The sequence below is a fragment of the Amblyomma americanum genome, chromosome 5 (assembly GCF_052857255.1).
Source record: "Amblyomma americanum isolate KBUSLIRL-KWMA chromosome 5, ASM5285725v1, whole genome shotgun sequence".
Lineage (NCBI taxonomy): Eukaryota > Metazoa > Arthropoda > Arachnida > Ixodida > Ixodidae > Amblyomma > Amblyomma americanum.
The window spans coordinates 104149202-104159550 of record NC_135501.1 but is presented as its reverse complement, the minus strand read 5'-3'; the positions used below and the strand labels follow the sequence as shown (position 1 = coordinate 104159550).

The window sequence follows — 10349 nt, the reverse complement described above, 5'->3', positions numbered from 1 at the left end:
TGCTCAAATTAGCGTCATCTGATGCACTTTTACATGCAAATGTCGGAAAGGACTGGGTGTGCACCAAGCAAGATTATTGAGAGCTGCTGAAATGCAAGAAAGGCAAGACTTGCGGGAAATACATAATATCGTTTTTCTTTCCTAGCACTTTCAGCTTAGTCCTGAGGAAGCCCAGGAGTTAGAAGCAAATACCAGGCAGTAGGCCCTGAGCGACAAATGGAACTCGGCACTACGACACCGCCTCAAAGCATCTGCCTTTGGCAAGGTCATGAGGCGGAAAGAATGGACAGAGAAAGGTTAAGAAATCTCTTGGACTCAAAGGATCTGTCCCAGGTACGGGCTGTACAGGATGGGAAAAAAATGGGGCTCTTGCCGCAGAGCGGTATGCCGCTACAATGACAGATGCAGGACACAACGTGACCTTGCAATACTGTGGCCTTGCTGTGCACCCTGGCTTTCGATGGCTAGGTGCAAGCCCGGGTAGGTTGGTTTTTCACCCGGAAGAAGGCACCTATGGTGATGTGGAGATAAAATGTCCCTACTCTTTGAAGGACAGTGAAGCTAACACTGTAACCAGCAAAACCTTGTCTTGCATTTGTTGATGGTACACATCAGCTCAAGAGAGATGATGAGTATTTTTACCAAGTTTTAGGACAGGTGGCTGTCCCAGAATGCAAATGGGCCGACTTTGTAGTATTTTCTGAAAAGTGGATGGCTGTGGAGCGCATTTATTTTGATCAAGGGAGGTGGGACGATGATAAGGCACAGTTGGATGAGTTCTTTTTCAGTAGTGCCGTGCCTTACATTGCTGCTCACAACACTGCTGTGGTATAATTTTGTGGTTTTAACACTAGTTTTTCTTCATTGTAGTGATCTACACCTACTGCAGCTGGTGATTTTTATATATAAGGCTTCTGTGCTAGACAATGGCTTCCTTTCATTCCATGGCCATTCCTTATCTTTTCTTTTCATCACCAATTCTATATTTTTGCATTTCCTGAATAAATAAAATAAAAACGCATGAAAGATTTTTTTTAGTTTAACTAGATCCCGCAGAAAATTACACCTTCAAAAACTAGCTCGAGCTGAAAGCAGGCTTTGTGATATAGAATAAAACGGATGATTTTAGGGCTAGTTTGTGAAGCATATTGTGCTGAAGGGGGGCAGGAAAGAAATGGGAAAGATGCTCGCTTATTGATTATTTGAAATTTCATTAAAATCAATCAATCGTATTATGGATGCTGAGGAAAACGCAGATAAAAAGCCAAACAAGGCTTGACGAGGTCTGCGCTCCCTTACGACACACAGTGCAAACAGGTACATTTGGTCATCACAATTAACAAACGGATGACATAGATCATTGCAACTGACAAAGACCTGTTTTAATACGTTTGCATTGTACCATAAATGTTACTGTGTTATATATATATATATATATATATATATATATATATATATATATATATATATATATATATATATATATATATATATAACACAGTAACATTTATGGTACAATGCAAACGTATTAAAACAGGCACGCCTCCACAGTCTGCAAGCCTGCATTTTGTGGCCACTTCCCAAACAAAATGAACCGAAATTCCTACCACCATGATGGCACCAGCTCTTTTTAAGGAGCAAAATTTTAGTCATTCATCTAGGTGCCAAGTGGTCGCTTTCATGAGTGTGACCCAACAGTACAGCACAGTTTAGTGCATCACACTAGTTTTCCTTTATTACACTGGTTTTTCGTGCAGGATTTCACAGAATCTGAGTCGTATTACTCTAGTCCTTGTGCTCTCTGATTGTGGGGATGAGGGAAGTTTCTGCTCCTGTGTTATCTTGCTGCATGGTTTGAGGCAGTGAATATAGGTCATCCTTTAAGTTATTCATTCATTAGCTCTGTTGGAGGTACCAGCTGTTGCCTGCTTGGTTGCGAAGGTTTGCTCAAAGCGCGTTGAAAATTTGTGAGAATAGCAGCCACAGTCCAGATTTGATTGATTATGGGAGCCAGTGTGAGCGGTATCGACCGATCAAATATATGAAATGATTTGACCCTTCTTATTCTCCTTTCTACATGTATCCTCAATGAAGCTGTAATGTGATGTGTGTCGAACTAAGGAACGGAGGCAACTACATGGTGGCAGGAACAAGAAGCACCCGTAGGGTTCATTGGTACGCCTTTATATAGATGATGGGGCGGGGCACCGGCACGACATGATAAGGCAGTAAGTGCGCTGTAGCGATAAGGCAGATAGTGCACGCCCGATACATCCCCTGAGGGGTAATGAAAACAAAGTTCAGGATACTTGATTAAATTCAGCATCGTAATGAAGTCGTTGCGGTGGCTTGACTGTACGAGCCGACCTTCTTGGGGCCGGTGTTGGCTCAGGAGGTGTTGACATGTGGCGCGCAGCACTTGCAGACGCTGCGCTGTTGCCGGCGGGCTGTTGCTGGAGTGAGTGAGCATGGGATAGCGCTGCGGCAGCAGTCGTGATGTCTGGAGCAGTTAGGCCGGGGTCGACAGGTTCATGCTCGAGCGAATCACTAACGTCCTCACTAATGTCTGTTGCACACCTCTCACGGGTTTGCAGAAGATGCCGTCTGTTGCGCCAAAAGACCCGACGATCCTTGGCTTGCACTTCGTAGGACTAGTGGCGACGACTATGCCATTTTTTGACCATGATTTATCCCCGAACCTCACGACTGATCATTTAGCCAGATGTGGTAGTGGCTTTCCGCTTTTTTATGAAGATGCTTCTTCACCGCAGTTGTCGGTACGGGAGCAAAATTGGCTCTCAGGCACCTCCCTTGAAGAAGTTCCCCAGGTGACCGGCCGACGTCCAGCGGCGTAGAGCGGTAGGCCAGCAGACCTAGCCAGAAATATTCCCGTGAGCGTTCACTTTTTTTCAGGATACGCTTTACAACCTGGACACCCTTCTCTGCCAGTCCATTGGATTGCGGGTAGCGAGGAGTGGATGTGATGTGAGCGAAGTCGAAATTTCTTGCAAAGACTGCGAACTCGTGGCTTGCAAACTGGGGCCCATTATCGGTGCATACTTCAAGAGGTACGGCGTACCTCGCGAAAATAGCACTCAGTACCGCGATTGCCGTCCTTGTCGTATTATCAACAAGTTTCTCGACTTCTTGGAAGTTGGAAAGAGCATCAAACGCCACGATGTGCGAACTTTCTCCAAAAGAAAAAATACTGTGCCAACTCGATACCACGCACATCCAGGGACTGTGCGCATCAGCAGTGGTTCTTGTGGTTGCTTGTATGCAAATTCGCGGCAAGTGGGGCAACTCTGGATCATAATCGTGATGTCACTGCTGAGACCGGGCCAAAAAACAAGACGATGAGCCCTTTCTTTGCATTTCTGCAGTCCCAGATGCCCAGCATGAATTCTTGCTAATTTATCACGCCGCATGCTTTTTGGTATGACCACTTTTGTGCCTTTTAACAAAATACTATCTACGACAAAAAGCTCAGATGAAAATGGCTTTTGTTCCCTTTCGATGCTCTCGCCAGTTAACAGGCAAGAGATGATTGCATGCAGGTAGTCGTCCTGAGCTGTTGCATTTACCAGCTTTTGACGTGTTGCATCCGTGACCATGTAGCCCAGAACAGCAACTGCGTGTACTTCCACGTCGTCCGTGGCGCCAGTGCTGTCGTCCTGAGCAACCGGAGACGACCGTGACAGCATGTCTGCCAAGATGACGTGCTTTTCCGGGACATACTGCAAATCAAAGTCGTACTTGAAAAGTTTTAAAAAGAACCTTTGGAGACGGGGAGGCATGTCACATATTCCTTTTGCAGCTATGGACAAGAGAGGTTTGTGGTCCGTCTCGATGAGAATCTTTTGTCCGTAAACGAACAGATAAAGCTTATCGCAGCCAAATGATATGCTGAACACCTCTTTTGCAATTTGTGCATAACGCTGCTCAGCTTGCGTTAGCACTCGAGATCCTAATGCACGGGCCGCCATTGGCCGTTGTGACACTGCAACAGCGCGGCACCTATGCAGTCTTTTGAAGCATCACAAGTGATCGTCGATTCTTTTCGGCGATCAAAAATGGCTAGCACGGGCGTCGTGCTTAGAATCTGCAAAACACTTTTCTACTCCCTCATGTGGTTTTCATTCCACTCGAACTCGAAATGCGGTTTGATAAGCGCTCGCAGTGACGCAGTTCGCTTGGACAGGCGCGGAACGTATTTATCAAAATAGTTCAGCACACCTAGCATGCGTTGAACATAGGATATGGTCTTGAGCACGGGCCTCTGCAGCAAACTTTTAACAAGTTTCGGATTTGGCGAGATGCCCCTGTGTGTGATGATATCACCTAGAAACTGCACTTTCGTGACGCCAAACTTGCATTTTTCTGCAGTGAACGTTAGTCCAGCTTTCCCAGCAGCTTTCATGACCGCCACTAGTCTTTGATCATGTTCTTGTTTGGTTGCGCCCCAGACCAAAATATCTTCGATGTACACATGTACACCTGGAAGGCCATCGAAGATTTCGCTCATCTGTCGTTGAAACACTTCGGGAGCCGATGAAATGCCGAACGGCAATCGGAAATAAATATCTTCCAAAGGGGGTAGCAAAAGTGCATATTGTGGACGTCTTCTCGTCAAGTGGTATCTGGTAAAAACCAGAATAATAAGCGTCCAAACAGCTAAAATAGGCTGCGCCGGCCAATTCTCCTTCATGTCTTCACGCTTTGGGAGCTGATAATGCTGCCTTTTTACGTGCGCGTTTACTTTTCTTGGGTCTATGCAAACCCTAAGTTTGCCATCCTTTTTCTTGACCAAGACCAAGGGGCTTACCCAGTCTGTGGGGCCATCCTCTTTCGCGATGATTCCCGCACGCTCCATTCTTTGCAGCTCTTCCCGAAGTGGCTGTCGCAGGGACAGTGGCACCCGCCGGGCTGGTTGGGCGACTGGCACCGCAGACGGTTGCATGACCATGCTATAGGGTCGCTTCAGGCAGCCTAACCCCTGGAAGACATGTCTGAAATTCTTAATTGCTTCGTACTCCGAAGCACTTACAGTGGCCACCTTGCGCTGGACAACTCCTAAGGCTTCGCTTGCATCCAGTCCAAGAATGGCATGACGGTCATTCTTTACGACGAAGAACTTCACGGTAGTGGAAGCGTTAGCAATAGTTACTTCCTGTGTCATCGTCCCGAAGTGAGTTATGACGCCTCCGGTGTAAGCTCGCAGCACCGCACTTTTAGGCTGTAACTTTTCAGTCTCGCGAAGCTTGCGGTACACAGAGAACGGTAGCAGGCATGCCTGCGACCCGGTGTCTACTTTGAAAAAAAATATTTCTTTCAACAACTTTAGCTTCGACTACCCAGTCTTTGGTGCTTCCTTTGCAAGTTCCGACTTCTAGAATGTCAAACTCATCGTCACTGCTGTCTTGGCTCACTTGGCCAACTTTAGACGCTCCTTGACAGCACAACGCGAAGTGGTGCAGCTTGCGACATTCATTACACTTTTTCCCAATAGGTTGGGCGCTGTCTGGGCCTGTGCCGTCGATTGCACTTTTTGCAGTGGTACTGCTTACTGCGCTCATCACTGCTTTTGCTCCGTGATGGTGGCGAATGCCTTGTAACAGCATCGACGCGGTCGTCCGCAGCTTTCCAGACCACGTTTCGTTGAGCCAGACATTCTGCCACCTTGCACAGTTCTTCAGCTTTCTGCAATGTTAAAGACTTTTCTCGAAGCATTTTCTCGCGTAGCTTTGAGTCATTCGCGCCAAAGACGATCTGATCCCTGATCAATGAATCTCGCAGTTCTCCGAAATTGCTTTGCGCGGCTTGATTTTTAAGGTCACGAGCGAACCTATCATATCGTTCTCCCTCTGTCTGCTTCCTTGAGCGAAACACATAACGTTCGTGAATTTCATTGCTCACCTCGGCACAGTAGGACTCGAACTTCCCCACGAGCGTTGCGTAGTCGTCCTTGCTTTCTGCGGCTTCGAACTTTAACGTGTTGAACACGTTGAGCGCTTCATCGCCGGCTATGCTTAGCAGAAGCGCGGCTTTTGCGGCTTCGCTTCGAGGTTGCTCCTTCGTTGTGGTTGCCTGCAGGAACAGGTCGAACTTCTGCTTGAAGCGTCTCCAGTTTTCAGAGAGGTTGCCGGTCATTCGCAAGGGTGGCGGCGCCTTCAGAAGTTCCATCGTTGTCGGTCGATCCCATTTCTGACACCATGTAACGTGATGTGTGTCGAACTAAGGAACGGAGGCAACTACATGGTGGCAGGAACAAGAAGCACCCGTAGGGCTTATTGGTACTCCTTTATACAGATGATGGGGCGGGGCACCGGCACAACATGATAAGGCAGTCAATGCGCTGTAACAATAAGGCAGATAGTGCACGCCCGATACAGAAGCAAGCTCTTTAGTTTCTCTGACTTGTTGTTCAGAGAGGGCATTCCTGTGCAGAAATGGTGGAATGTTCAGCTTAACACTTTTGCTTGCCAAAAGGTCCTCAATCAAGAACCCCCTGTCTGCCATGACAGAGTCATTTTTGTCAAACTTGAGGTTCAGAAGACAACTTTTCAGAACGGCCTCCCTATCTGATATAGAACCTGTGCACAGCTCTGTCACATAGCTCACTAAGCCGTTTGGTGAAACACTAATGAGGCCTTTAAAGGTATTTGAAGTCTTGTAAGTAGAGTAGGAGCTCGACTGGAGAGACAGTGAGGAGGGCACCTCACACTTTGTCTCTGTTGCATCTAAAATAACCCTTGTTGTTGGATACGTGCTTAATGCTGCAGACATTTTTGCGTCTATTACAGCTCTTGATACCCAGAGTGGTAGTTTACAGTCTCATGTACATGAAGTTAATCCATGAAACACATATACGCGACACTGTTGACTGAATGATCCCAAATCTGTGTGCCAGGTCATGCTCGAAGAGGCCGAGACGAAGCCTTACAAGTACGAGGAACAATTCATTTTGTGCCGTCAGCTTCCGCCGTCGGCCTCCGCTGGCTTTGATGCCAGCATTCCTCAAAATATTACCCCCATTCTTTCCGGGGTTAATGTAAGTCATCAATGCCAGGAAGTGCTGGTATGATGGTATTCCTGTGTAAGCAAGGTAGTCCTCATTTGAATGTTTAAAACGGTCAATGCCGAAGCTTGTTCTAGTTTATTTTTCTTCAAGACGTGCAGTGAGGCGGCGATTTTCTTGGAGTGAAAAGTACAACTCTTTCATCGTACTGAGCAGCTGTACTTGGAGGACTTCACATTCATATTTATGTCTGTCTATTTCATTTGCCTATGCGGCAACCGCACCCTCGAGACGTTCCACTTCACTGATAGACTTGCCACTACCTAATAAACAGGTTGCACCAGAAGCAGGTGAACAGCTGGCGGTGTCTCTCTCTGTTTCAGGTTCTTCGACTCTATAGCTGCTGCAGACGATCGATCAGTAGACTGATCACCAAAAAATTCTGCTGCACTGTCTTCTACAGTCAGTGCTTGAGCAACAGCTTGATCTGAAATCTGATGTGCTTGTGGACAGGCGCTTAATGTTCGCTTCTTGGGTGATTTGCGAAGCTGTTGCTTTTTCCTAAAGCTGAACACACTGGGGCAGGCTGCTTTTCGCAGTAAGTTGTTGCCGCATGATACACCAGGAATAAAGAGTGCTGGCAGGAAATGCCTTGGACACACTGTTGTGCATTTTGTCACCTTGAAGTATTTCTCTTCGTCGCGCTTGATGGCGATGATCCACTTTTTGTATAATGTGGCATCTCTTGGGAAGCGATAGGAAACCTGCAAATTTCAAGAGATGTACTTGTAGTTAATACCTGTATCAACATATAATTCATCAGTAACCTATATTTGCTATACATGAATATTTTGACCAGCTCGCGACACTTAAAAATACTCCGCCTGATAATAAACTTAGCTGAACCGCCACGGTGCAAGTGTTTGTTACCAGGCTGTTGTGGTCACTATGCATATTTCTCCAGCGGGCACTTTCGATCGCGATTTTTCGCGATACCGATTATTAAACAAATTACGATCGGCTGCAATCGTAGGCGATCGTGTTGTGCGCTAGAGCTCGGAAAACTCGTTGCGGCTCGCTTAGTTGGACCGCGTAAGAGCAATAATTGATCATGATCGTAAGTCCCCGTAGGCCACCTACGCGAGAATGTGCGTCAACCGCTTTATCCGCACTATCCGGCATCTCAATCGCGGCGCGAAGGTTAGCCTGTACCTGAGCAAAGCTCGGCATTAATGCACGCCCTCGTGACCACAGGCTTACAAGAGCTAGCGCCATGTCCTTAATATTTACAGCCTTTGCACATTCACAGCATCTGAACTTTTTTCTAAAGACACGGCTGCTGTCACGGCTGTTGGGTAACAAAAAGTGCTGCTATAGTACCTGCAGATAACACGGGCACACCGCGGGGTGGAAGCGAGGAGGAAAGGAAGCCTTTCACAATCCCTAACATCAGTTAAGGTAGAACACGGTACTTCTCTAACCGGTATTGTCAATTGTAGTCAACTCGAGGTTATTTATCTTTTTTTCACAGAGACGACTATTAATAAGGGGTACCGTGTACGACCGATGTTTCCCTACCTCTCGGGCACGGATTACAGGGGTGTGAAAGTAAATATCACGCACCTTGTTACCGCCTGAATCCTTGTGTCCCCGCTGTTTACACCAGGGGACACAGCAGTGCGTCGGCATTTTCGCTATACGTTGTGGGTCGATCTGCGGCTTGTGAATCCACGCGGGCCTTTCGCATACAGTCGCCGCTTCCCACAGAGTAATGGCGGTTATGCTTCTTCCTCACCGTTACCAAGATGGCAGACCTAAGCCTCAACTTGTGAACGAGATGGCGCTGCGTTTTTCGCATATGCTCTATTAAGCTGCCTAAAATCGCTGCCGGCTAAGACGCTTCTGAAGTCATGTACTCGCCAATTCAGGACCGCTGTTATCGGTACACCTACGCGTTTATTCTGCCAAACTGCATGGACCTTTTTTTAAATTTTAATTGGTCAAAAAATGGTCACCGCAGTTTGTCAGAATAAACGCGTAGGTGTAACGATAAGTTTGTACATGAATGGGAGTAGGAGCCTCTTTCGCACTACAATCTTAGTAGTTGTTTATACTCATTGTCATGTCCTGAACAAGTTCGAAACGGCTGTTAGTCGCTTAAATTTGATTGGCCTTGGGCGGAGTTTTAGCTTTTTAATCCGGTTTCATTTAGTTGCTGCAATACATATTTAGAAAAAAATTATTCAGAGAAGATTGCGTGAAGGCACTGAGCAAAACTGCAGTAATAAACTGGCTTTGCGCCATTGAATTTTATTAAAAGCACTCGACACATGCTTCGTTTTGCCATCTTTTACTGATAGCAATCGGCGAGAAATTCCAGAATGATTCAAGCATGTAAAGAGGAAAAAATTGGACACTGTTATGTTTTTTTCGCCAAAAACATGTAACCTGTAACCAAATCAAAATTTTTGATCACTACTTCGACCGCGATGTCAAAATGATAACCGCGATGATTCAAAATATCGTTTGCCGCCCTATTAGGTTTTTTTTGTTACCTCGTTAGTTGAAATGAAACCAAACTGCTTCTCATCGCAGCATCTGCATAGGGCGACTTTAGCCATTTTGCTGTATCATGCGCAATTTGGGGTATTCAGGGATCGATGAAGATGCTTCCTTTCGTGTGTATTTTGTGACACCTCATATTTTTGTTTCAGTCAGGATCAATATACAATTGTTCAAGGGCCTACTGAAGCGCTGATGATTCTACGGATGCGTGGGTGAAAGGCAGTGATTCTTCCAGTTCCTCCCTTCTCTTACCCTTGTTCGGTTTGACAGTAGAATTGTACTGTGTACTGACCCGTGTTATTTACCCCTACCATGCCGACATCATTGATACAAGTCGCTCGTATGAAATTATGGTGACAAGAAGTCGGTAATAAATAAAAATATGTATGAATGTTCATACTTTTTCTGTATTGCGTCCATGAACATTCCATAAAACTTCTATTGAACTTCTATAACATTTGCATGATGTCATATGAAGTCTATATGTTTTCATACGCGCTTTCTATAATGTCCACTCCGGCTCCTTACACTCAATACCGACTCCATACAATCCGAATGAAATTGTATGAAATTATGGGATACACCTTATTGAAACTTTCAGTAGGGTAACGATGGTGTGAGGATGGCGATATGTTGCAGGTGCCGATTCTACCGAATCATCTTCGTTAATTTTTTTGCAGATTGATAAGTCTGTACGTTTCAACCAGCTGCACTGAATCATCGCGATCCGCGTATTGAAACGAGGTTGGAAGCTTGGTGTTCACAT

The 10349-nt window shown here is 46.0% G+C and overlaps 1 pseudogene; it reads right to left on the bottom strand.

Annotated features, from left to right (window-relative positions):
• Positions 1-1885: 1885 nt before the first annotated feature.
• On the bottom strand, positions 1886-8707 carry LOC144134082 (uncharacterized; annotated as a pseudogene).
• Between the last annotated feature and the right edge of the window lie 1642 nt (positions 8708-10349).